General features: G+C 44.4%; 1 protein-coding gene and 1 long non-coding RNA gene across 2 annotated transcripts in view; one reads left to right on the top strand and one right to left on the bottom strand.

Moving 5' to 3' along the window:
• Positions 1-26,993, bottom strand: part of LOC146545791 (uncharacterized) — a 158,886-nt gene that overhangs the window by 32,253 nt on the left and 99,640 nt on the right. The window lies entirely within an intron of this gene.
• The window catches only part of MTUS2 (microtubule associated scaffold protein 2), a 268,680-nt gene continuing 253,196 nt past the window's right edge, over positions 11,510-26,993 (top strand). Inside the window, exons 1-2 of the mRNA XM_085216075.1 lie at positions 11,510-11,588; positions 19,319-19,392. The gene's annotated coding sequence lies outside the window, so the exon portion shown is untranslated. The remainder of the gene's footprint in view (positions 11,589-19,318; positions 19,393-26,993) is intronic.

The following is a 26,993-nucleotide window of genomic DNA, read 5'->3' as shown; positions in this document are numbered from 1 at the left end:
GCCTTTTTCCCTTCCAGAAACAGAATATTCTGCTTGAAAATCTCTAGTGGCTGGTTGTGCTTCGTAAAGAGAAGAAGAAAAATAATCAGTGTGTGGTCGTTCGATTAGAACCCATATGGAAAATGCAAATCAGGTCATCAAAAGCTGTGAAGGAGCAGCAGCTACCTCTGGTGTGCCAGATGCTGGAGGCACTTCCAGGCCCTGGCACTGAGCAGTGTGCTGCTAAATTAGCAATGTCCATTAACAGCGATAGGCAAACTGGATTCCACAGCAACTGCATGACATCTGATATGCTGGAGTGGTGTAATTCTGATGAGACTGTGCATGGCTGGGAGACCTGGAGCTGCTGTTCTGATGTGGGGATGTCTGGGAACAGATGCCATGGCAATAAGATGCTGTTTCAGGATGGAAAGGAGGCGATTGCTTGCCAGGATTTTTCTCCTCAGGATGGAGAATAAAAAAGAAGGAATGACAAAGGTCTCTGAGTGTCTTAAGATCCAGCAGAGGAGTTAATGGGGTGAACATCATTTGTGGATCAGCCAGTCCCCAGTGCCAAACCTTGGTCTTTGTGATATCAGAACTTAAAGTGGATAGGGATGGCTAGAAAAAGATCATGGAATGACTACAGCTGTTTTCACACAAATATCCAGGCTGGAGTTCGACAGAGAGCATATGTGGATGCAGGATATTCTAAGCAGTATCTCCACAGGCATTTCCTTGCCTTAAACATTTATCTAGGTATCTATTTCTGGTCATTGTCAGAAAAGCAGAGACGGGCATTTGATCCCAGCTGATATGGTTATTATATTCTCGGGGACTTGGCATGCAGATAGTGGCTATTTTTAACAGAAAGGCCAGGATCTCCCATGGATGCTCTGTCCTGCCACGCTTCCTAGCTGCCGTTTCCTGCTGTTTGCACCACGCACACTGCTTGAGGACGTGCCTGCCCTCACCTGACCCCTAGTCCATACAAGTGCACCCCACACTTCAGGCATGTGACATCCAACTCTGTGCACCCTAGATCTGGTTCAGAAGTTGTACCATTGCCATCAGCAGTGAAAATTGCTTTCTAATCTTTTTTTTTTTTTCAAGACCACAGCAGAATTTCCATCTGTTAGTTCCCCAGCTTAGTATCTGCCTGGTGTTCACGTAGGAACTCACCCCTTAGATGCGTGCAGCCAGCTCACAGGTTTTGCCACAGCCAACTGCTCATTGGTTACCGCACACAAAATACACCCCGGTATTTTACTGGGAGGTTGACAACTAGATGCAGTTTACTTGTTTCGTTTTCTTCCATTCTTTTATCAGCTGGAGGAAGGAGGCTTTATCGATATAGGATTTTTCACCATTTGCTGCAGTGGACCGAAGCCCCATCCCACGCCGGTGTTAGGGGGATGCGCGTTGGGGTTGCGTTGTGCTTGCGGAGCTTCTTTCCCGTGTTTCTGAGGCTGCGTTGCCCCCTGCTGACGGTGACAACCCAGCCGAGCACCCTGCGGGCTGGGTCCACAGGAGAGAGTTTTAAGGGCAGGAAAATGAAATTACAGCTCTTTCAGAACAGATGCAATTCTGTGAAGAGAGCAAACCAGAAGATATGTGAAGTTGCAGACAATTGTGTGCTCAGCACATGAGCAGCTCCAGACTCATCTTCAGAACTGGAGAAAAACTCTGTTACGTGGTAAAAACATGCTCTCTCCCTCAAAAGCCCTGTCCCAGACCTGTATATTTCTCAGGACATGTCCAGGAGGTGATATGTATTAAAACCTTACCAAAGAGCTTTGTGTCAGACGTGGAAACACCAGCTTGCTCTTTGGCATGGCAGGTCCCTTTCTTACACGCAGGATCTCTCAAAAATTGGCTTTGAATGGCTTTACCTGGATTTCAGCAAAATCCTGTCCATAAGGCTTACCTCCTGTGTGTTGCCAGCTATGAGACCTGCAGCTGAAAAAGCACGGTCTAAGCTTCAGGCAGGATTCACTGTATTTACAAGAACTGAATGCAGAGGGCAAAGAGATTGAATGGCATTGGCAGATAATGCAGCAGCTGGTAACAGTGCGGCAGGCACAGATGCCCTCGATCTGACTCACATCCTGGATTATAATCCTTTTTCACTTCTCCAGACTCAGGACAGGTTGAGCTGGATGTATATGACCAGAGCATCTCAGCCATGCTAAAAGAAAGCAAATCTTGCAGAAACAACTGCTGGCTCAGAAAGCATTATTTACCCTTTCAATTTCATAAAGGTGTACGTAGAACCCCAGCACTTATAGATACAGGCAGTTGATTTTTGCTCTCAATAGGCTATGAAATACTTTCTAATAAGCACTCAATAGGCTATGAAATACTTTCTAATAAGCACCATCTTTAAAAAACTAACAGCAAATTCAGCTGCACAGACATTTGATACCAGAATTGCCTATTCTTAGGCATACTATAAAATTCCATCCAAAAAACAATATTATCTTTTCATATATGGTTTCATCTTCTGGTACATAATTTCATACCTGATTTAAAAAAGGATAAATGAGGCTGAAGTTGTCCCTTTTTTCTGTTGTACAAATCTTACAGAGGTAGACAGTGCCCTGGGATTGTGATAATCCCTGAGAAACCCTGAAGAAAGGCTGAGGGAGCTGGGATTTTTCAGCCTGGAGAAGAGAAAGTTCCGGGGGGACCTTATAATGGCCTTTCAGTAATTTAAAGGGACTTATAAGAGAGATGGATGGAGACTTTTACAAGGGCATGTAATGATAGTACAAGAGATAACAGCTTTAAATTAAAAGAGGAAAGATTTAGATTAGACATTAGGTGGAAATTCTTCACACAGTGGGCAGTGAAGCTTTGGCACAACTGCCCAGAGAAGCTGTGGGTGCCTCATCTCTGGACCTGAAGTCCAGGCTGGATGGAGCCCTGGGCAGCCTGAGCTGGTGTGTGGCAGCCTGTCCATGGCAGAGGAGTGGAACTGGGTGGGCTTTAAGGTCCCTTCCAACTCAACCTATTTTGTGATTCTGTGAGCCTATGAATCCTTCGGCTTTGCAAGGGCAGGTAAGGTGGGGATTCAGCTAGCCCCAGCTGCCTTCTCTTCAGATTGAAGTCCCTTTTGACAAGGAACCATGGGGAAATTTTGAACTTTTTGAAGTTTCCTCTGCAGCCAAACTTAGGCTCAGGGGTTCCTGATGAAACCTTGCAGCAGGGGAAAGCAAGGAAGGAAAATAACTCAATGTCTCTGAATCCTAAGTGGTCCCAGTTGCTGCACTTTATCATATAAGAAAGCACACAGCAGAACATTGGGGTATTCCTGGATGGTACCACAAAGCTGGAGGTGTTTGACGGTAAGAAGAGGACAGTTTGTAAGAACAGGAACAGGCTTTAATAAAACCATGTTGTAAATAATGGTTCTCACTGTATGATCACAGAATCACAGAATTGTAGGGGTTGGAAGGGACCTATAGAGATCATCGAGACCAACCCCCCTGCCAAAGCATGAAATCTTCAATACTCTGCAATCTTCAATCTTGATACTTCAATCTTGATACATAGCACGAAATCTTCAATACTCTGCAATGTGAAGAACTCTGCTATAATTAAGCTCTTTTTTCCTAACTCCCTCTCTCTGTGACTGTCATGCAGAGCCAGCACGTCTCTGTTGCTTGCCAGCCTGCTTAAGCACTTTCTGGAGCATTCTGCTGCGTTGAAGATGTCAGAGTCACTGTTACAATTTCCCTTCCACTTCATTTGTGGTGTCGTTTCCTGTAAAAGCATCTTTGCCAGTCAAGGACGCTGCAGCCTGTCACAGCCCCGCCAGCCTCATTACCCTGTGTCTGCTCCTCCAAGATCTTGCAGTGTTGGTTCTCTTTGCATTCCTGGCTGTGGCTGCGTGGCTGTTGTTTTCCTCCTCTGTAGCTACGCTTCTCCCTCATGTATTTATTTCATGCTGAGCTTTTCCCTAAAAATTATTCACTGCGGAGTATCACAAATGGTGGCAGCTCTACCATAAACCAGCTGTTATTTTCTTCAGTGCTATTATCCAAAGACTCTCAGAGGAAATCTAGCTGACACCATGACAAAGCTGAGATGGCCCTGTTTTCTGTGCATTACTGGTTTTGGTAAGTAGCACAGATGGGCATTGATACGGCTGCAAACCTAAGGTTGCTCCAGCAGTCCTGGATGGGGCCAATCAGTCCTTGGATGTGCTCTGTATTCTCTAGTTTTTCCCTTCAGAGCATCCTGAGCCGTGAGGCTTCAGAGGAGACAATTCTAACAGAAACTCTGTTAGAAATGACTTGTTTTTCTCTGGGACTCCTGCATGTCTGATTTGCCACAAGTACAACCAGTGACAGACAGAAGGGACTGCCTCTAGCTGCCTACTGCTCACTCACAAAGTCTTGGTGGAAACCAGACCAGTAGGAAACAGAAGAGTTTGTTCTTGAGTACCAATTTACAAGAACCCACTGTAAGCATTGCACTGATAGTGACCTGAATGCTGGGAATGACCACAGGTCTGACAAGGCTCCCAACCCCTCTGCACAAATACATTTCTCCCTCACTGTAGTGTGCACTCAGAGCTGACCTGTCTGCATCCCCAAAACCATCTCTTATCAGTGTAAACAACATCAAATACAAACCTCTGATTCTAGATGTGCTTGGGCTTTTTCACCCTAAAGTTGCAAAATTCAGTGCCTCAGAAACTCAAATCATAGAATCATAGAATTGTTTGAGTTAAAAGGGACCTTAAAGGCCATCTAGCCCAAATTCCTGCAATGAACAGGTTCACCTATAGCTCTATCAGGTTGCTCAGAGCCCTGTCCAGCCTGAGCTTAAATGTCTTTGGAGACAGGGTATCAATCACCTCTATGGACAACCTGTGCCACTGCTTCCCCACTATTATTGTAAAAAACTCTTTCTTATATCCAGTCTAAATCTCCTCTCTTTTAGTTTGAAACCATTTCCCCTCGTCCTATCACGACAGACCCTGCTAAAGAGTCTGTCCCCTTCTTTCTTACAGCCCCTCTTCGTATATTGAAAGACCACTCTCAGGTCTCTCTGGAGCCTTCTCTTCTCCAGGCTGAACAGCCCCACCTCTCTCAGCCTGTCCTCATAGGGAACTGTTCCATCCCTTCGATAATTTTATGGATCTCAACTGGATGCACTCCAACAGCTCCATATCTCTCCTGTACTGAGGACTCCACATCTGGACACTGTATTCCAGGTGAGGCCTCACCAGTGCAGAGCAGAGGTGTGGGATCATTTCGCTCATCCTGCTGGCCATGCTGCTTTGGATGCAGCTCAGGATATTGTTGGCTTTCTGGGCTGTGAGGGCACATTGCTGCTAATGTCCATCTTCCCATCAACCAGTACCCCCGGTCCTTTTCAGCAGGGCTGTGCTCATGGACCTTGGACAAATTGTGAAGTGTCTTCAAACATATTTTGTCTAGCGTGACAATGTGCTCCCCTTCCCACCAAGAACATGTTTCTGAAAAGCAGGAGGGTTAGAGTTGCAATGGGTAGCAAAGCAATTTTTCCCATCACAATTAAGAAGAAGATCACTGTCGGAAATGATTTTGGGTGCTCTGAGAGTCTGCATGCCCAGCTGTTATCCTCCTGTCTGCCTTTCACACTGACTGATCCTGGTTCAGCTGAGGAAGACAGTGCTCAATGTGACTGTTCAGAAAGAGGTGCCGAAACACTCACTAGGAAAAATTGGTGCTGGATGTTTGTTCTCACAGAAAAAGCAGCCAATGTGTTTTTGATCAGTGAACTGCTCTGGAAACCTATATCACCTCCAGGGGATGATGTGGAGGATCCTGCTAGAGCCTCTTAATCCTCAACATCACTGTACACTGTCCTCATATATTTAAGCTTTATTTCTGCAGTTTCTGACACCTCCTCCTCTGTGTCATTAATTCAGATAGGAAAAACTTCTTCACTATCCACTGCACTCAGTCACTTCACCTGCAAGGCTGAATGTTTGATGTAAAATTTCTGACAGTGCTGAGCCACTTCTTTTAATAGTCAGATTTTCCCCCTCCTCTCCCTCCTCGTTAAATCAAGAGCCAGTCAAGGGAAGGATGGAGAGCACAGCGGTGAGGGTGGTTGAGTGAGACAAGTGCTTGAGCCATCAGTGGTGGATCTCCAAAGTGAAGGATAGGGACATGATGGACATAGAAGTGCTGTTGGGGAGAGGTGTGTTCATACATATTCCTAGCTTAACTTTAACTTGTTATTAAATCCAGATCCTTGCTCTTACCCATGGTATTTGAGAAGAGCTGCTTTCTGCTGGTCATACAGGACTACTCTTCTACACCTTTCCTTTCTTTTTATCCTTTGTACCTGCAGAGTGGATGGTGGTTTTAAGCTCAGGCTGTAGTTTCACAACCATTGTCAGGTGGGAAAGGAGCTCTCCTTGCTCATCCTTCCCCATCTCACTCCCTCCTGCCCCTTTCCTCATGCACTCTTCCAGCTGGGCACTTGGAAAGGCAGGAAAGCTTTCTGCCCGTGGAGTAGGAATGGTTTTCTGTGGGATCAGCTGCCATCTGGCCCCAGAGCTGCTCGATATACGTGAGCTAATCTAACAGCTCTGACAGAAGTAGAAACACATCTCTTCATCCAATGGAGCTCAAAGGCATCACACAGAGCAGATCTCCACATGCAGCCGCAGAGGAGCCCACAGTGCAGCAGTGGATGTGGCCTGAAGGAGGTAGAGCCCAAGGAGATTCTCTCCAGGAGCAACTTCAGAGCTGCAGCCCATGGAGAGGAGCCCGTGGTGGGGCAGGAGGGCTGGGGGAGCTGCAGCCTGTGGGAAGCCCATGTGGGATTGTTTTGGGAATAATGGCACCCATGGAAGGGAGCGCATGTGGAGTAGATCAGAGAGTGACTATGAAGGAGCAGCAGAGACAAAGTACTATGGATTGACCACAATCCCCATTCTTTAATCTTCGGAGGAGGTAGAAGGGAGAGAATGGAAGGAAGATGTTGTACTTTGCTTATAGTTCTCAGTGTTCTAGTCTATTATCAATATAACCTCCCCGAGTTGAATCAGTCCATAATTGTAATTGAATGAAAGAATTATAAAACCATTAATGTTAGAAAAGATCACTAGGATCATCTGCTCCAACTGCCAACTCATCCCCACCGTGCCCACTAACTCAGTGCCACATCTCCACATTTCTTGAGCACCTGCAGGGACAGTGACTCCACCACCTCCTGGGCAGCCTGTTCCAATGAATCACCACTCATTCTGTAGAAAGAATTGGTGAGTGATCTCCCTGTCATTACCTCAACACCTACCCTCATCACATTTCCTCCCGTCCTGCTGAAGAGGAGCAGTGAGAAAGCAGTGGTGGGGTTAAGCTCCCTGGAGTTGCAAAGCCAGCATCTTGCCTTCATTCCCAGCCATGCCACAGCCTGGCTTCTGATGCAACTCTTTGTAGGCAGCTGATCCTTTGCTCTTGGTGCTATGTTCGGCTGTGCTGACCATGCCCTTGCCTTACTATTTGAATGGGACTTGTCCTGATCTAACGACTTTCTGTGGTCTGTGGCAACAAAAGCACTGGGTGCAACCTGCACAGATCACTGCGGGGAAACACAGAGCAAATTAAGAAATTAATGAAAATTCATGAAGTGCATAGAGTCACACTGCTCTACTGTAATGCTTCTTTAATACAAATGGGAAGGAAAAAAAAAGAAATAAAGCAAAAAACAAAGAACTGTGCATTTGTTACTCAAATTGTGCAATCTTACCATGATGATTAGGAACTGCTCACAAGAAAAATCCCTTTAGCCCATGGACATGTATTGAATTCTCATTATCCAGACAGAAGGTCGATGTGCAGGGTGAGCTGCCACTTCCATGGCTGAGATTCCTTGGCTCTCATGGGACAGATTTCTTCCGTGGTGTCACTCACAGGAACTCACATCAAACCGCTTTATCGTCTGTCTGCAGTGTTTTGCTGCTGTTATCAAGCAGCAACACAGCTCAAAGAGGCAACCATTGTGATCCCAGAAGACTTTGAATTTGCAGCTTAAAATCATCAGAGCCATTTTAAAAAGAGTGTTTGCACTCATCCTCACCACTTGGTTGTACTCCACTCAAAAACAAGTGGGTTATGGCTGTTACTGTGCCTCATGCAATACAGTTTTGCAGGGTTTTCAGTCACTAGTGATTTCAGTGTGTGAGATATTCCTCCTAATATTGAATCAAGGAGTAATTGACTTGATAGATGAAGCTGATATTTTTCTGGCCAGACTGCTAGCTTTACATGATAGATTTGCAGCATTTTATTTCACATTAAATTAAGCAGCGAACATTCGTGGATGAGGGAATCAGCTACTTTAGCTGTACCTTATATAGAGCCCCACTACATCTGTCCAGCACAGGTTTATGACAAGCCAGGTTCTGCGCTGTTGAGAAGAGCAGCAGTCACATCCCCAGCAGATCCTCTGTGCTTATTTTGACACAGTATTTGTCCCACTTTAATTGCACTTATAACACTTTAAGTGATGTGCTCAGCCCTCGTGTTGATGCAGTATAAAAGAGCTGCTGTTATTACAGCTGTTCAAAGCCAGAAGATGCCTAAGTCAGCTTCAGGTGGACTCATTTCAGCACAAGGAAGTCAGCACTCAAGTTTTCACTGGTGAAGTTTAAGGTGAAGTTTAAATAAAAATAGATGGGCCTTTCTCTTGCTTATTTCTGCAGAGAAATAAGCCTTGTGTAGCCTTCTGGCACCACCACTTCTGTATTTAATGTGAAGTGAACGCAGCCAGGAGCCGCTTTGATCCTGAGACTAAATGACACAGACTGTGATACCCACGCTGCACATTGCCTGATCCCTATCTCCCATTTGGTGCCCCTATGGCCCTAAGACAGTATGAAGATGCTTCCTTTCTCTCTCTCACTCTCTTTTTTTAATTTATCCTGTCTAAACCAATAGCTTTGCTGCAGCCTCCAGGCATGGTATTTTACTGCAAGGAGCAGGGCATGCATTGCACATCTTAAATACTATAGCCCAGCCCTGCTCCACCAGCACTGTACCCAGCTCTGATCACACCACACTCAGTCACCACCTGCTCTGCGCTCCTCACTGTGTTGTGATTCCAGATTTATGCACAAGGCTCTCCTGCCACCTCTCTGCAGCTGCAGCAACATGTTCCCAAACCCCAGCAGCAGTTGTTTCAGCTTGAAAGTGCACTGGAAGCTCTCTGCCCATGTTTGTTGAAGTCACTTTGCTTCAGCTTCTCATCACTGTCTTTTGCAACACTTTGTTGTTTGCTGGAGTCATGAAATATTTCATTGTTCATTTGTATGGGCTGCTGATCTCTCTTCTGGATGTTCATGAATGTTCACTATCTACCACAGATAATTTCACCTCTACATGGAATCCAGAACTGAAGTGGAGCCCCTGTTTTGCAGCTAAGTAGCTTTTAATTTGGTGAAATAATGGATAATAATAACATGAATTATCTTTGAGAGTTCAATCAGAAGTCAAGGCGTGATAATTGTTTGCTAAAACAAACATTGAATGGAGAAACTCAATGCCAGTGTGGATTTATTTCTCCATAGAATAGGTCTTGGAAGTTTGATTAATATACTGTGTGAATTTGGGCTTTCTTGGTAATTGTGCTGTCTTAATACGGCCAGTGGGCCCTTCCAAGCTCTAGTGCAAGAGCATAGCAAAACTTACATTCTCTGTAAGCCCCATCACCAAGGGTCTCTTGGTGATGACTTTGGACATGACAAGAAGCATCAATGCTCTCTGCAAATCAGTAACTGTGGGACTGGGGACTCAGAGGGGTTGATGTCCCTGAGTCCCAGCACAGCAGAGGGCAGGCACAAAGGGAGCAACAAGGCATCTACTCAGCTGAAGAAAAAGAGGGAAACAGCAGCAGTGAGACCTCTCTGTACTCAAACCATCACAGACAAACATGCTAATATTGATCTTGTCAGAGCCCTTGATACTGGCTGGAGGGATGCTCCCAGCACATCACCAGGTCTCTGTTGTCTTTTTAACTCATGCATGTCATTCAGTCTGGTGTGGTGGTGGTGTGGAATAGGGGACACATCTCCTTTTTCAGCAGGGAAGAGAAGCCTTAAAGGAAGGTCCTTTAAGGACAAGAGACTGATGGTGCCACAGGGATGGTGCTTGGCACTTCAGACTGCAGACAGATGCAAGCACAGTGTGTCTGAGCACAGGCAGAAATATGGAAGTTTCTGCATTCCTGGAAATAAGTATATATCATAGAATCATAGAATATCCTGAGTTGGAAGGGACCCACAAGGATGACCAAGTCCAACTCCTGTCTTCACACAGCACCACCCCAAATCCAATCTCTATGTTGAGAGCACTATCCCAGCACTCCTTGAGTCCGGCACTCGGGGCCATGCCCACAGCCCTGGCCAGGTTGTTCCATGCCCACAACCCTCTGGTGCAGACCCTTTCCCTCACCCCCAGCTGCCCTCCCCTGACGCAGCTCCATGCCGTTCCCTCGGGCCCTGTCGCTGTCACACAGAGCAGAGCTCAGCGCTGCCCCTCCGCTCCCTGTGAGGAGCTGCAGCTGCCATCAGGCCTTCCCTCAGCCTGCTCTGCTCTGGGCTGAGCACACCAGGGGCCGCAGCTGCTCCTTACACAGCTTGCTCTCCAGAGCCTTGTCCATCTTTGTAGCCCTCCTTTGGATACTCTCTAATAGCTTTATGTCCTTCATATATCATCTATTTATTATAACCCTTTGGGCCTTACCCAAAGGGTCAGCCGATTGTTGGCCTATAATACAATGTTTTTACCTAGCTGTACACTGTCCATTTTGTCTAGGAGGATCCTGTGAGAAACAGTGTTGAAATCCTTACCGAAATCCAGAAAGAGAGCATCAGCTGGCTTCCCTTGGTCAACTAATTGGGTGACCTTGTCATGAAAGGAAATTAAGTTAGTTAACTGGAACCTTCTCCTGCTGAACCTGCATTGGCTGTGCCCAATGACCACATTGTCCTTACGGTGTTTTTCAGTAACTCCCAGCACAATTTTCTCCATAATTTTACCAGGCACTGAAGTGAAACTGACAGGCGTGTAATTACCAGGGTCTACTTTCCTGCCTTTCCTGAAAATTTGACAGTGTTTGCCAGCTTCCAGCCAACTGGGACCCCTCCAGATTCCCAAGACTGTTCAGAATTGACATGACCGCTCTGCCATATGAGACTGCAACGTCAGAGGGGCAGTGAGTACAGAAGTTATATTGTGACGCTCTGTGAGTCGCAGATCCAGAAGGCTGGATTTGGTTTGGGTGCAGACCACGGGCATTTGTGCCCAGGCCTCCCAGTCTCTCAGATACGTGCCACCCCACTGTGTTTTCTCTAGGTATCCCCAGCGGCTCCCGGGCAGGGTAGGGGCCGCGTGGCACTACGGCCTTTGCCCCTTATCCTCGGTGGGACGCGGAGCCCCGCGGCGAGGCCCCGGGCGGTGTTGCGGGAAGCCGAAAGCAGGGGGCGCTGCGGTTCGACTCGGAACGGCTCAGCTCAGCGGCTGCGCCCCCGCCGCTATATAACCGGCGAGCCGCACCGCTCGGTCCTGCCGGCGGGAGGAGGCGGTAGTGGCAGCGGGAGGCAGGTGAGCTGTGCGCGGGGTGTCCGCTCCATGCCTCGCGTGGGGCCGGTGGCGGCGGGTGCCGTGGCGGCGCGCGGCCGAGAAGCCCATAAAAAGCGCTAGGAGATGCGGATCGGGTGCTGGAGGTGCTGCGGGGTGGGGGGCGGGCGTGCGGTGGAGCAGCAGCAGCGTGAGTGCTGCTTGCTGAGACCGGTGATGTGCGTTGTCACATCTTCTCGGCTAAAAGTTTGGGGGATGTTCACAAAGGAAGGGCTCGGGGCGTCTCTGGCCGCGCTGAAGCGTTGTGTCGCTGCGTGGTGCCTGCATGGTGCCGGGGTCCCGCGTAGCACGGTCCCGGGAGCGCAGCCAAGGGTCGCGTTCGGGAGGCACGCTGCTGTGTGCTGCTGGAGCTGTGGGTGCTGCCACCCTTCCGGGGCGTTAAACACCATCTCCTTCATCTTAACTATGATGCAGGGTAACGAAGCAGTCTCTGTCAGTTGCAAGCTTATGTTTCCCTTCGGTGAGAAGGGGAAGGTAAATCTTCAAAGCTCAACGCGGTGGGTTCCGGTCTCTCTGCTCGCATGGACACTTCCACTTGAAAGGCTCCCCTGGGCTGGTAGCTGCCACCTGCTCGGGCTGCTCTTATTACCTTTCACTGCTGCTTCTCTTCCTCTGCCTTCCCCCCCCCGGTCCCTGTGGGGCCCCCGAGGGCAGTGCTGCTCTCAGTGCCCTGCCTCGGGGCAGCCCGCAGCACCTCCAGGAGGGACCTGCTGTGCTCCAGTGGGGAGAGCAACCCAGCAGGAGCCCTGGCGTTATCACTGCATTAAACTCTGAAGATACAGCAAGTGAAGCATTAGAAATATTTACTGATATTAAAGTATCAGCAGCAAAATAATTAAATGCTAAGTGTCGATGTCCAGGGTATAACTTTGCACTAGATGGCTGCGCTGGAGAAGGCATTTGGTAGCAGCTGAACTGGAGGTGACATGATGCATAAGTGCCTTGTTCTGATTTGCATGATTTCATACAGGAATTGTTCTGTGCTCTTTATGCTCTGTGTAGAGGCTGTGGGTTTTATTGTTCCTTGCCCTCAGTTTGAAGCAGGGGTGTGGGCTTTTCTGCATCTCCTGCTACACAAACTCTCAGCCAGTCTGCTGTTTTCTGATGCAATTAAATATACCCGACTGCTTGTCTCTTTCCATCTCTGCAATCTGCTGTGGAGAGCAGCACAGCCCGTACTGTGGGAGAGTGGTAGCAGTGAGCTGCATGTACAAAGATGAGGATTAACTTTTCACTCTTTTACTTTATTTATCAGCAGAATAGAGTCATGTCTTGACACTACAAAAGGGGGATTTTGTAGATGATCCTTAAAGCAATGCACTGTGAGATTGGACATCACTACCTGAGACTGGGAGTGCTGAGTAAAGCTCTGCAAGGCTGTATACGTGGGGCCAATTTTGAAGCAGTTCCTGATATGAGACTGGGTCTTGCTTCATTTCTTTCTTTAGGGATGGGAGTAGTTATTTGGCTACTGATATAGCAAATAGTAGGTAAAAGTTTGCTCCAATAGAGAAACCACTATTTACATTTTCAACAAAGCTTCTCCTATGGTGAAGGAAAAGTAAAGATAAAGTGCTGTCTGTTGTGATAGTGACCTATTAAGAAGGTGGCTTAAAACTTCTGTCCTACATCTCCACAGTGTGTATTTCTATGCAGACTATACTAGGATGTAGTAAGCAATACTATATATTTAGCAAGGTCCTGGAGAGAAGAACTAGCAGCACATCTATTGCAGTTCTCCACATCTGAGGCAGGGCAGGGGATTCAGCACCCAGTGAGAATAAAACTGCACACTGAATTGCAGGCTCTGTGGAGAGTCATACAGTGGTAGAAGTGGTAGCACAATATAGTAGAGTATGTTATGGTTGGTTTAATAGTTGATTGAACACACTGGAGGAGAAAAAAAAATCAAGGCATAATGATGAATATCTCAGTAATACGGTGAAAGGCCAGCAACAAGCAGTGCAAGAGGATGTGCCACCAGCTGGATGCTGAGGTTTGCTAAAAAGACTACTGAAGCACATTGTGCAAATGCTTTCCCAACAGAAGGATTGTTTTAGCTTGTTATTTATAGTTATTCTGTTCTTGCTGAAGTGCAATGTTAACTGACTGCAGAATGCTCAGTATTGTTGAAGTCCTAAGTAGCTGAAAGCAGCAAGCTACGGAGCTTGTTGTGTAATGGTTTAGTACTGAGTTTGGTATTGAAAATACAGAACTGTCAGAGTGGTGTATCTTCCGGAAAGTAATTCTGGTGAATTTTCATGTAACTTATTCCAATGCAATCCTGCTGTTGCTCAGTATGCCTTTGAAGCATTGCATTCCAGAAGCCTACTTACTTGTTCTGTCCGTTGCCGCTCCGTGGGTATTGTCAGCTTTTCTGGGTTTCCCAGTAGGAGCAATTAAAGATCTGTCCTGTCTTAGTTCACTGTGATACAGAACCAGGTTACCATTTTGCAGTTAGAAGGTAGACCTGAAAAATACTTGACTCCTGAAAAAGAGTCCTTGAGTGCAAAGGTGTGTGTGTGTGTGTGTGTGTGTGAAAGGCTTTAAGCAGTCACATTAGTATTTTCTTTAATGAACTGTTTATTATTCAGTTAGGTGGCTATAAAACTGGTTGTTAAACACACAGATTCACAGCTCCTCTGTGAGTGAGTCTTCACATGGCATGAAACTGTTTAAACATGTGAAAAACCATGGCTGCTCTTGTGGGCTGATGTCTAAAGGTGTTTTGCAGTACAGAAAGTGGCCTCCATTTTATTCTAGTGGAGATACCCACATCAAAACTCTGCAAATGAGTTAATCCTCAGAAGCATCTGGTGCAGCAGCAGTTCCCAGGCTTTGCTATTTGTGGCATCACTTACTGATCAGTGATTTTTATGCAATCCTTAAAACCAGCAAAAGCATCAGCTGACAATTCCTTGGATTCCCCTCTCAGTGTGCAATTGTGACCCCTCAATTTATAAGAAGATAACTCAGGTTGCTGTTGCTTATGTGAGCTTTCGGGCTGTTCTGCCCAGAGGTAAACTTCTTTGGAACAACTCTTGCATGGGATGCAGAGCTGAAAGAAAGGCATTACTTGTGCTATTCCTTTGCACAGCTGTGAGTTTCACTTCATGGATGCAATCACCAAACACTTACAGGAGAATAACTTCCCCTTGAAATCATAGTTTAAAAAGTAAACAAAAGCATCCAAAACGCATGCTGGGCTAATTAGCTTCTCTATTAAGTTTCACTTTTTGAATGTTAACTGTTTGATGGCTCATTTTAAATGAGTTGGCTTCTGTGTTTATTATCCCTACGGGCTGCTCTAAGTTATGGCAAAGCACTAAGGCTGCCAAAGAGCACTCTGGCAGGCAAGGATAGCTTGAACAGAGATGCTCCAGCAGAGCTCCCTCTGGCATGTATTGTCTCTGCCAAGTTTTGCATGGGGAGCCTGGAATGCATCCCTTTGAGCCACCTGAGATTTGTCACTCCAAGGCAATCCTCATAATAATTCCCAAGCTTACATTACTGGAAAAATTCAGAGGGACTGAGTAACTCTTTAGCAGTGTAATTCTATGCTGCAGGGTACATTCTTGGTATTGAACAAGAATTAGATTGATGGGGAAATAAGACTTTGTATTAAATGTTTCAAAGTCTGATGTAATTTGTTCATGCCAGAATGCTAAAAGGAGTCATGATGTGCTGTGCACAGGGAAAGTTGGTAGGATGCTGGGCTCACAGAAGACATTCATGAGTAAATTGCATTTCAGTGTGCTCAGCAGAGCTGAGCTCTCATTGCATGTGTTCTTGTGTACCAGTCCACTGGGATCTGAGGTTCTCCTCTTGCCATTATGATGAAAGGTTGCTTAGCTGTTGGTGATAGGATAGAGGAGGGCTTTAACAAATGGGAACAGTACTAAAACAATCTCTGGAAATCTATCTGAGCCCTGGTGAGTTCAAACCCCTGCCTCCGCAGGCAGGGAATGTCACTGAATCCAGCAGCCAGTGAGTCGGGCAGGGTTGCTGTATCATGATCACAGTCTGAATGTACTGTTTGGATTTTAAGGCTATGAAGAGTGATACAAGTATGCAGTGTGGGCACTGAAATAGCACCCTTCTTTGAAGAGGGAACAAGTTGAAAGGCTAGGAGTACAGGAGATGAAATATCCATGAGAGAAGAGTGCTTCTCTATCTTTTTTTTTTCTTTTCCAGATCTTAGATACGCAGAATGTATTTAGTTATTTAAAGAGGTGGAAAACTCTTTAACATCTGAAAGCTGCAAGAGAAGTTTATAACTCAAAGTCACAGAATTATTTGAGTTGGAAGGAACTCTTAAAGGCCATGTGGTCCAACTCCCTGCAGTGAACTGGGACATGACAGCTTAATCACATTGCTCAGAGCCACATACAGCCTGACCTTGAGTGCCTCCAGGGATGGGGCATCCATCACCTCTCTGGGCAACCTGTGCCAGTAGCTCACCACCCTGATTGTGGAATAAATAAATAAAAATCCAGTCTAAATCTCCCCTCTTCTGGTTTGAAACCATTTTCCCTTGCCCTGTCACCACAGACCTTGCTGAAGGGTCTGGCCCATTCCTTCTAAAAGCACCCCTTTAGATATTGAAAGGCTGCTCTTAGGTCTCCCCAGAAAAAAATCAGACTTGAAGTGCTAATCTTGCATGGCAGCAACTTCATCAAATTACCAACTAGGACTTCTTGAAGAAGCTGCGTGAGCCCATGCCTGATAATGATACAACATGTACGAAGAGCTCTGAGTGGCTTACAGATGGGGCAGAAATGGTGGATCTTGCTAATGAATGTTTTCTTAAATAGCGTGATATAGATGCATGGTTATATAATGCAAATTTGTGTGCATTACTACTGGAATTTATTGTAATAACTTAAGAGGACTGCCAGATGTGCTTGTATTTTTGTTGATCAAAACCCAGGCGTTTGAGAGGCTCTCAGTCACCATCCGGTCAGTGCAAGGAAGCCCAGGTCCATTGCCTTTGTCCATGTGAGTCATCCTTTAATGTCAGACCCGACCAGACATGGGTGTTGAAGTGAAAGCCCTGAAGCTCAGGTCACAAGCTATTGAGCTCTGCCCTCCACTGAGGACCAGGTGGAAGGTGGGCAGATGTTGCTCTGTTTCACCTTTCTGGAGCTATATCTCGGGCGAAGAGGGAGATGAGTCACTGGCACTGAGCTGCAGTAGCATTAAGGTTAACCTGATTTGAGTGGAAACAACGCTGTGCCTGTCAAACGCAGAGCGTTCATTTTTAGCTGCTCAGCAGTTGGAGTATCAAATCTCTGAAAAGCTGCCTGGCTTGATTGTTCCCATTACATAACAGCAATGTCTTTGGGATTTGAGAAGAGCTGTGAGCGACGTGTCTCTTACATAAATCCCACAGCTGTGATCTGTGCTGACCCTGGGCAGCCAGGAATGGCTGACAGCAGCACTGAGCTCCTGGGGGGGCCAGGAGCAGTGGCCCTTCGCTCTGAGGGTTCCCCCAGATGCCTGCTGGGGTTGCAGGTTTTGTTTATACTAATGGAGTGCGAACGGGGGCTGAAGTAGAAATCATGCCTTTAAGGTTCTGTCTTTTCATTTATGAGTAGAGTGCATTCTCACTGCTTCCTTTTGTATCTTCTGAAACATCAGCCTTTAACATCATTTCCAGCTGGAAGCAGATAAGCTTGGGATTTTTTCATAGAATCATAGAATATCCTGAGTTGGAAGGGACCCACAAGGATGACCAAGTCCAACTCCTGTCTTCACACAGCACCACCCCAAATCCAATCTCTATGTTGAGAGCACTATCCCAGCACTCCTTGAGTCCGGCACTCGGGGCCATGCCCACAGCCCTGGCCAGGTTGTTCCATGCCCACAACCCTCTGGTGCAGACCCTTTCCCTCACCCCCAGCTGCCCGTCCTCTGAGGTAGCTCCATGCCGTTCCCTTGGGCCCTGTCGCTGTCACACAGAGCAGAGCTCAGCGCTGCCCCTCCGCTCCCTGTGAGGAGCTGCAGCTGCCATCAGGCCTCCCCTCAGTCTGCTCTGCTCCGGGCTGAGCACACCAGGGGCCTCAGCCGCTCCTCACACACCTTGCCCTCCTGACCCTTTTGCATCTTCTTAGCCCTCCTTTGGATGCGTTCTAATAGTTTGTCCTTCTTACACTGTGACCCCGAGGCTTGTTCAAAGGGTGCATGTGCTGGCTTCTCCATGGGAGAGCTGTGTTTTGACAGTGCTGACTGCCTCTGCTGTAATTAGGAGCATGTTAAGAATGATAGAACATAGAACAATGTTGTGGGATTGCTTAGGGGAAGAATCAAGGTAACTGTGCACAGAGACCTATCTAATGAAAACTGCAGGGAGATGGGGATGGCAGCTAATGAGCCTGAATGTGCAATTTAGCTGAGTTATTTGAAGAGAAGCAACCTGTCTTGCTGGGGTAAGGAGGGTGGGAGGGAAATAGAACATACTTAGAATTCATCCCAGAAGTATAGATTTCACTGTAACTAGTGCAAGTTTTGCTTTGAGTTCCTTAGGATTAGGGATTTTACCACACTGATGTGAAATGAATCAAGAATGGTAACTAGGAATTGCATGTGAATCAAATATTTAAAGACTACTAGTTTATTAAACGCTTCTTAACATCCCATCTTCATCTTCTAATATCTTCTAGGTTTTCATTCAATTTTTTTCTACTTAATATTTATCTCAAGGAAAAAAACTATCAAATGACTTCCCTTTTTTTTTCTTATGTTCTCCTTCCTCTTTCTTTCCTTCTTTTCCAGTCATATTGATCTCTTCTTTAGTTACTCTGCTTATTCGGCAGTCACATCCCTCTTATTATTTGTCTTTCTTCATTCTATAATCTCTCCTGCCTTTTTTCTCTCATAACACAAATACATATTACTTTTCTTTTGTGGTCTCATCTGTGTGCTTGGAAGTTCCTCTTCTAGTTTCATCTTTGATTCTTTTAGCTTGACTTGGGCACCTTTTACCCCTTGTGAAAGTGTATCCTGGGCTAAGGACTGTCTGTTTCCTTCTCAGACTCAGCCTGTCATCTTTGATACCATAATTACTACTCTGGCAATTTTCTCTTGACTTCTGAGAGCAGCTCCTGCTGTGTGGCTTCTGGATCTTCCTCACCTTTGTTTTCCCTTTTTTCCCTTTCTGCTCTATCTGGGTGATATCATTGGAAACAAACTCAACTTAATTCCCATGGTGAGCAAAGCATCACCCTTATTTCATCAAAAGGTAGCATATGTTAAGATGCCATATAGCCACATAGCATGTGCCAAATAGTGCAGAACCCATTAAAAACAACAATCTCTGTGAATACATCAAAACCTGACTAGGCTAAATCTGTATTTCCCCCTTTAGCTTGAGTACTTAAACTTGACATAAGAGCACTGACTTTCTGTAAAGCTCCTTCAGAGGAAGAGGAACAGAAAATGTAGAGTTTGTTTCAAAGTTCTGTATTCTTTTCCCCATTTTTCAGAGTAGGTGTGTTCTTGGTTGCTTGATTTCAGTCACTTTTAACACGGACCAACCTATCTGTGAGTTAATGGCAGGAAACTGAGGCAGGAGCACAGTCAAAAGTGCAGGATGTTTAATCTTTAGCAGTGTTTACAAAAGATTTGGAGTTTGCCTTTGTTATCTACACTAATTCTGATGAGCCTTTTGTTCCTTTTTTTTTTTTTTTTAAAAGGTTTCCACCCTGGGACTGTCTTCTAAGGCAAACTATCACCAATGGAAGTAAAATTTGTTTTTCCAGCATTCTGGGTAAGATTATCTTCTGTGTTGGTTTTATTTGTCTGATGTATTCATAAACGTTTGCCACCAAAGAACTCTTTGCAAGTTTTCTTTGATATTATTACATTAGTGCTATTCTGTCCAACAAAAAGAAAATACCCTCCTACGATTTTATAAACAATGCAGTTAAAGGTGACTTCAAAGCAAACTATGAGGCTTTTGCAGTGGGGGAATTATAAAACATAAACAGGCCTTTGGTTTCCTAATATTTTGAATTATTTCATAGGTATAGTCAGTATTGAAAATATATGGTATATTAGTTTCGTATCTAAACTAAAGTGATTACTTTTTTGTGTGTTCTTTGGACTATCAAATCTTTTAAAGATGCAACAATATTTGAAGTTGGACATATGCTTGGAACAGTGGGGAAGGTGTAGTTCTTCTGTAGACTGGGAGATGGATCCTGTAAAGCATGTTGTAGTGGCATGAAGTTATGCTCAGACATTGTGAACAATAATGTTGCTTGCTAAGGTTTCTGAAAGGTCAGCAATGATGATATACCTGGAAAAAAAATCGATAGCTATGCTGGCAAACTGTAGGGCAGTGTTTGCCATTAGGCTGGGGACACTGGCTCCGTGATTTCTAGTGCCCCCCAGTAACATGCTGGAAATTACCCCAAAGTCTTGTGACTCCCTTCCAACTGACCCTCAGTCAGGCAAGATGCAGCAATAGCTTTGGCCCAGCTAGAGGTGGCTTCACTCTGACCAAATAAAAGGTGACCTCTGAGGTCACTCTGGTGCTTGGATGACAATTACGAAAAAGCTATATCAAGTTCAAAGAAAGAGCAAAGCAAGTTATTTCTTAGTGGTTGTCTCCAATATCTCATTAAAATGTTCCTTTTCATTAACTATGTGCCATTATCAGGTATGGAGTACTTGTTACCAATCAGCTCAACAGAGAGGAAGAGGACATATCTCTAATATTCAGAGTAAGGCCTACAAGAAGTAGCTGGACATTTTGATTCCTTATGACTAGGCAATTGGAGATTAAAGACCATTGGATAGGCACAAAAAAAACCCCAAACGTTAGGAGTCTTAAAATGAGTTTGCTTTATGTAATGATTGTTAGAACTACTGTTTGTGACAAACCCTGTAGCTAAAGCAGTTGGCTGCTAAAGAAGAAAATGCTGCCAGAAGTAGAAGTCAAATAGAGCAGGAAATGTAGGGGCATCTATAATTTGAGTGCTTCCTTCAAACCTGGAAGGATAGTTTGCTGGTCCATTTCTAACTCCTGTGCTCCTCTCTTTTGAAGAGGCCAGACCAAATAATGTGTGTTTGTAGGATGTAGTGTGCGTTTCACTTTCCTCATACAGATCTTCGAGCTCTGAGTGGGAAGATGCAGTTTATACAAAAGCATAACCTTGCTCAAGTGATCTTTGTGTGAACTTGCAGTGCGTTACCCTCATAGCACGTCTGATGGAAGGTATTCTGACACACCATTAAAATGCTGTTCTGATGGCATTACTAAAAAAAGACTTTTTAAGGGGGAGGTTGAAGTGTTCTGCTTGGGAAGTTGTGGATCGAATAGTTGATAATATACATCTGCTTTAAAGAAGTATAGGTTTTTGCTGCTTTCAGCAATAACCAAAAATGCAGTGAAGCAATTTGTCTATATTTTAAGTCATCCAGTAATTTAACACTGGATTACCATTGAAATCTCATAAAAATACTGAAGCCATCTTACACTGTATCAGATGGATTAAACATGATTCACTTATTGCATTAAATTCCAGAGAGATTAATAATGTCTGGGTCATTGTTCCCTAGACTTAGAAATTGTAAGGCCAGAGGGACACATGAATATCTGTTCTTTCTACTCACTCTGTGTGGGTTGAAGAAATGCCAGATATACCAGGAATCATCCTTCAATTTTTTTCCTTTGTTCAGCAAATCATCTGGAAAGAGATCAAGTTCTTGATGTAGTGGGTGTCAGTAGTAACAAATCTGCCATGTCACAGGTAAATTGTTGCAGTGAATAACGAGCCTTGCTCTTGGAAGCAGTCTGCAGCTCTCTTCAGCTTCCAAATGTTGTACCTTGTTTGTCCTGCTGGACTGGTAAGATATCTGTTTTCTCAGAAGCTGATTCTCCATTCCATTAGCCACTTAAAACTCATTTACTATGAGATGTGTCGAAGGATGGTAAATCTTTTGTTTCAGGTTTTCATGTAATATGACTTTAAATTAATGCGTAGTGTGAAATTAGGAATGATAGCATTAGTGCACTATGCTGCCATTATAAAATGGTGATGTAACTGTGTAGAAAGATGAGATTTACATGCCCAAGCCTATTTTCCATACAGCTGTGTTGATTGTGCTACTGTCTTTCAATGCTTTATTGATTGTGTCCTGTGATAACCTTTCCCTGATGCTGCTAACCACTGATGTCAGTCTGATGGTTTGATCATAGCTTCAGTTATCTCTCAACCTTCTTAAATATTCCCATTTTTAACTCTTTCCAGTCATTAACAGCAGTCATTGCATCAGGGAAGTTACTGGCATATCTGCCCTCCGCTGCTATGTACAGATTTTTAATTGTGTGGCTGTTTACATCTCACAATTACCGATAGCATGGAACGTGTGTATTGTCACTGAGATGTGAATACAGCATCCTGCATCTTTCTGAACATGAAGCAGAAATAGTAGAATACATTTGCTTTTTCTGAGTTGTTGGATAGTTTTTGTGAACTATCCTTCCCTTGGCATGCACTTAAATTCTTGTTATATTTAGGATGGGGCTCCTGTTGTTACAAACCTTACCAGAGCTCTTTTTTTTTTTTTGCTTCCATCACTTGCATTTATGCAATGGCAGTTTGTATTTGTTGTTATCAGTGCCCCTCTTCCCCATCTGTTATGCACTTGGGTTTGTTTTAAAGGTTTTTTGCGGCTGGTGTTACACTGAATTAGCCCAGATTCTTTCACCATGAAAGCTTTCATGACTGTGGCACAATGATTTTTGTTTTTATTTTTGACGTGTTATAAAGTACCTCTAGCTAAATGGTTCATCTGCATGCAGTAGAAGTTCAGTATAGCGTTATCTGGAGATACTTCTACCTCTTGAATTAACATCTGGACAAGTACTTATGGACTTCTCAGTAGCCTTCAAGTAAACTGCTTTTTCACAACAGATTTCCTGCTAGAATAAAATTGGCAGTACTTTTTCCAAACTTTGAGGATATACGCCCGAGGAATGTCTTGCTGTTCTCTTACCTTACTTTTGATGGATTTCTAGCTGATCTTATCCTCATCTCATCTGGTGGTTTTCCAGCAGTCCGGATTCCTCTTTTCTTGTACATGTGATGTTCATGGCTTTATCTTATGCACACTTGGTGTTTTTTAAGCATTGGTTCTTACCATAATTTACTATTACTATTTTAACCTTTAATAGAAGTAAGCTTCCTTTTAAGAAGGAAATTCTGTTGAAATTACAAGCCTGGCCATTGCAGTTGTAAGCAAGTATTGTTTGCCCTTTAAAAAATAAAAAGCTATTCAAATACCAACAATACTGGCAGAGCACTGCCTTCTTTTGTCAGTGCTGCAGTGTACAAGTCACACATTCTTTGACAATTCATGATGACATGGGAAGGCCCTTGTTTGTCTGACATGTGCACTGTGCAGCTCCTAGTCCATGTGACCTTTGCAGGCTGTGGTTGCTGCAGTGCCACGGTGGGAGAAAGCAGACCTGAATTTCATGAGATGGAGTTCGTGCTGTGGTTGGCTTTGGGGTTGACTCCATGTGGCAGTGGAGGGAAAGGGCAGCAGCTGAGGTCAAAAGTTTATACATGTTTTCTCTTATTTGTGAAACACTAGTATAATCTTAAGCGGTTGCTTCTCAGAACTTTAATAACTTACCAGGTCAAAGCAATGTACTCATAGAAATTGGCTTTTCACTATTTGAAATAAGAGACGTGTCAACATGAGCTGTTGCTATCTGAGCTGTCACATACCTTGCCTGGTGAGGGTCTCTAAGGAGATGAATGGGACCATCTCATGTGAACCAACTGCACGAGAAAGATTTGCATCTTTGTGTTAAACTGTGCTTAGCATGAAGGTGCTTGGGTAGCTGAGTGTCTGCAGCAAAGAATTTGTAGAATAGCTTAGTGAATGTGTTCAAATGAATTATGGAAGTTACTGGATTCCCATGGATAACAACCCTATTCATGTATTGTGGAAGTGCAACATCCCAGATGGGATCCAGTCCACAGAAGAAGAACCTGCTTGTAAATGCATTGGGGCAAGAAGTTCTTTTATTTGGTGTCTTGTGGCTTGCTTATGATGATCCTACTTCACAGCGTGCTTCCAGCACAACAGATAATTCAAATGAAATAAAAGATATAGAGAAGGGCTAAGGAATCGTCCATCTGCAATGACAATAGAAACAACTTCATAAGTCCCTGGTTTAAATATAAAGTTACTTGCAAAGAATCTTCTGATATGATAATTACATTATTCATCCTGTTTTTCTGAATTTCAAAACAAAGTGTGGCCTTGATTTCAAAGTAAAGTGCATGAAAGCATGCTGTGCTTATTTTTCATAATTAATCATGTATAAGCCAATTTTATGGCGAAACAGATAAATGAGATGTCAGCATACTAGTTTGTAAATACTTCACTTCAAGATGTTAATATGGTTTGTTTCTTAGCTTTAAGAAAATCCAGTGTTTTTCAGTTTCACTGCAGGATAAGAGCACAGCATGCAATGTACTCTGCAGTTAAGCTCTAAATGGATACACTGTCTCAGATATGTACATTTTGTTCAATTCATAGAATGACCTAGGTTGGAAAAGACCTTGGAGATCATCCAGTCCAACTGTCTACCTACTATCACTATTTCTTCACTAATACTATACTGATTCTTCACAGTACTATGTCTAAATGTTTCTTGACCACCTCCAGGGACAGTGACTCAACCACCTTTCTGAGCACCCATTCCAGTGCCTGACTGCTCTTCTGGGGAATAAACTTTTCTAATATCCAACTTGAACTTCTTCTGGTGCAACTTGAGGCTTTTTCCTCTCATTCTATTGCTAGTTATGCAGAAGAGGCTGACCTCACCTTGCCACAACCTCCTTTCAGACAGTTGTAGACTGCGATGAAGTCTCTCAGCTTTTTCCAGGCTGAGCAGTCCCAGTTCCCCCAGCTGTGCCTCATAAGTCTTGTGCTCCAGATGCCTCACTGGCTTTGTTTTCCTTCTCTTAACATGCTCGAGGGCTTTGCTGCCTTTCTTATAGCAAGGGGCTCAAACCTGAAGATATTCGGGGTGCAGCCTCACCAGAGCTGAGTACAGAGGGAGGATCACCTCACTGCCTCTGCTGGCAACGCTGTTTCTGATACATTCCAGGATGTCCCTGGACGACTTGGCCACCTGGGCATACTACTGGCTCATGTTCAGCTGAGCATTGATTAATGCCCCAAGATCTTTTTCTTCCATACAGTTTTCCAACCAATCTGCCTGAAGCCTGTGGCACCGCCTGGGGTTGTTGTGCACTGAAGAACCCAGCACTTGGTCTTGTTGAACTTTAACGCAGTTGGCCTCAGCCCAGTGATCCAGCCTGTCCAGATCTCTCAGAAGAGCCTTCCTACCCCTGGGCAGATTGCAACTTCCTCCCAACTGCTATGTAGCAAACAGCAAAAGCTTAACCCAAGAAATGCCAGTAACCTCCTGTGATTGTTGAGGATCCTGAGCCTTCCTTGGATGGTTGATCCAGAGACAGTTCAGAAGATGGTGTTTTCCAGAAAAGACAGGCTTAATCAGTAAGTCTTTGGGCCAGTGCTTGTTCTCACCCCAAGGAAGGTGAAAGGCATGCCATGAAGTCACTCTGATGGGGACCATTTCTTTGGTGGTTAGATAGAACTGCAGGGCCCATAGCCTTGTATACATGCATGGCTTTGCAGAGTTCTGGCATCACAAGGGTCTGGGAATACTGTAGGGTGATGGCAGGTGTGGGGTGGCCACTGCTAGTGGGTTTGCACATGGAGGAGGGGCTTGGGCTCCCACCTAGCCAGGCTTCCGTTACATGCATCTCCATCTGGAGAACCAGAAGTCACTGTGATACTATATGGGTAAAGCCATTTAATAGCAAATACCTCTGAATGTTGTGTATGGGTAATTTTACATAAGAGTTAACACTGGCAGTTGATAATGTGTGTATTATAAGTACCTCTTTTAATAGGACTTACTTAATTCTACTGTGAAGTGTCAAGGACGACATTAAGTTATTTTTTTAGCTCACTTGTCTCTACTTTGGACAAATTCTGGTGTCTAGTGTCTGTTAGATAGGTAGTATAATAGGCTTCAGTATTAGGCTGCATTGGGTGTGTAAGCTAATACTTGAATCTTTTAGCTCTTCTTCCTAAGCTGCCAAGTGGTGGAAGATAGAGCTCAGATGATAGAGAACAATTTAAACTTTCTCAGTGAACCAGTTTTGAGAATTTTTTTTAAATGCAGAGCTTCATGCTGGAGCAGTGTGATTAAAAGCCTATGGGGATTCAAGCATTGGGATGGTTTTAAGAAGATCAAGGGACTGAATGCAATTTTCCTGCAAATGATAATTAAAGAAACACATCCTCATTAGCATAATACAGTAAATGATAAAAAGAATTGGACAGATGCCTAATCTTGAAATGCTTCTTAATTTACAAGTGCATGTTTTAAAAAGAAAGCAGTTGAGGTCTGTTCTTCTTGGCAGCCCCTCTGAGTCACCAAAACTACTTGCCTAACTTCACTTTTTTTTCAGTGTTTTTCTTCTTTAGGACAACAAGTTATATATTCCAGGATTCATCCAGAGAAAGTCTGTTATATTTCTGTATGTAATAGAAATAAATAGGAGAGAGATCTGTGGTACTTTAGGATTTCTATCATTGGATGCCTACCAGATAAAATTACACATCTGAGGAGAGTTTCTCAATTGGAGTCATATGCAGCTCTAAAGAAATCCAAAGGCAGCTGTCACAATATGAAACACTTTTTTTTTTTTATTTTCTGAGGTCACTGCTCTGAGTTGCTTGCATGTGAGGCCATGGAGAAATGTCTTTGAGAGCTCTATCAAGGAATTAAGCTTTTGAGTAGAATTTCTGAATTGTTAAAACTAGAAAGTCTTTTTTTTTTTTTTTGCCCTTAATGCAAATTGTGAATCAAATGTGGCAAGGAGTAATAGGTGTTGAGTTGATGCTGTCATTTGTTACCTATATTCTGTTCTTGTCCAATATAAGCCGCAATGGTGTGCAGCGGGGTGATGTGTCTGCACTACTCAGTGCACTGCACTCTGCTCAGGATCTCTTCTGAGACTCATATAGTGCCCTGTAAAACAAAAGTATTACACTATGTGCATTTTTCTCTTTTTGAAACTTGTGAAATATGCTGAGTGTGTGAAGCTGAAGAGTCTGTTGTGGGCATGTGGGGTCAGCAAGAAGTCATGTTGAGAGTGCTATAACTTGCTGGGGGTGGTGATGGATATCAGTGTTGGAGTGTGTGTGTGTGTGTGGGAGCCAAACCTGATTTGGCCTTGTCCATGGTGCTTCTGAGAGTGATCCCTGGTGCAAGTGGTCCCATGGGCCATGCTGGGGCATTGCCAG

This window comes from Meleagris gallopavo, chromosome 1 (genome assembly GCF_905368555.1).
Source record: "Meleagris gallopavo chromosome 1, MGAL_WU_HG_1.1, whole genome shotgun sequence".
In the NCBI taxonomy this organism is placed as follows: domain Eukaryota; kingdom Metazoa; phylum Chordata; class Aves; order Galliformes; family Phasianidae; genus Meleagris; species Meleagris gallopavo.
The sequence above is the reverse complement of the archived record's forward strand: the minus strand, read 5'-3'. Positions and strand labels throughout refer to the sequence as shown.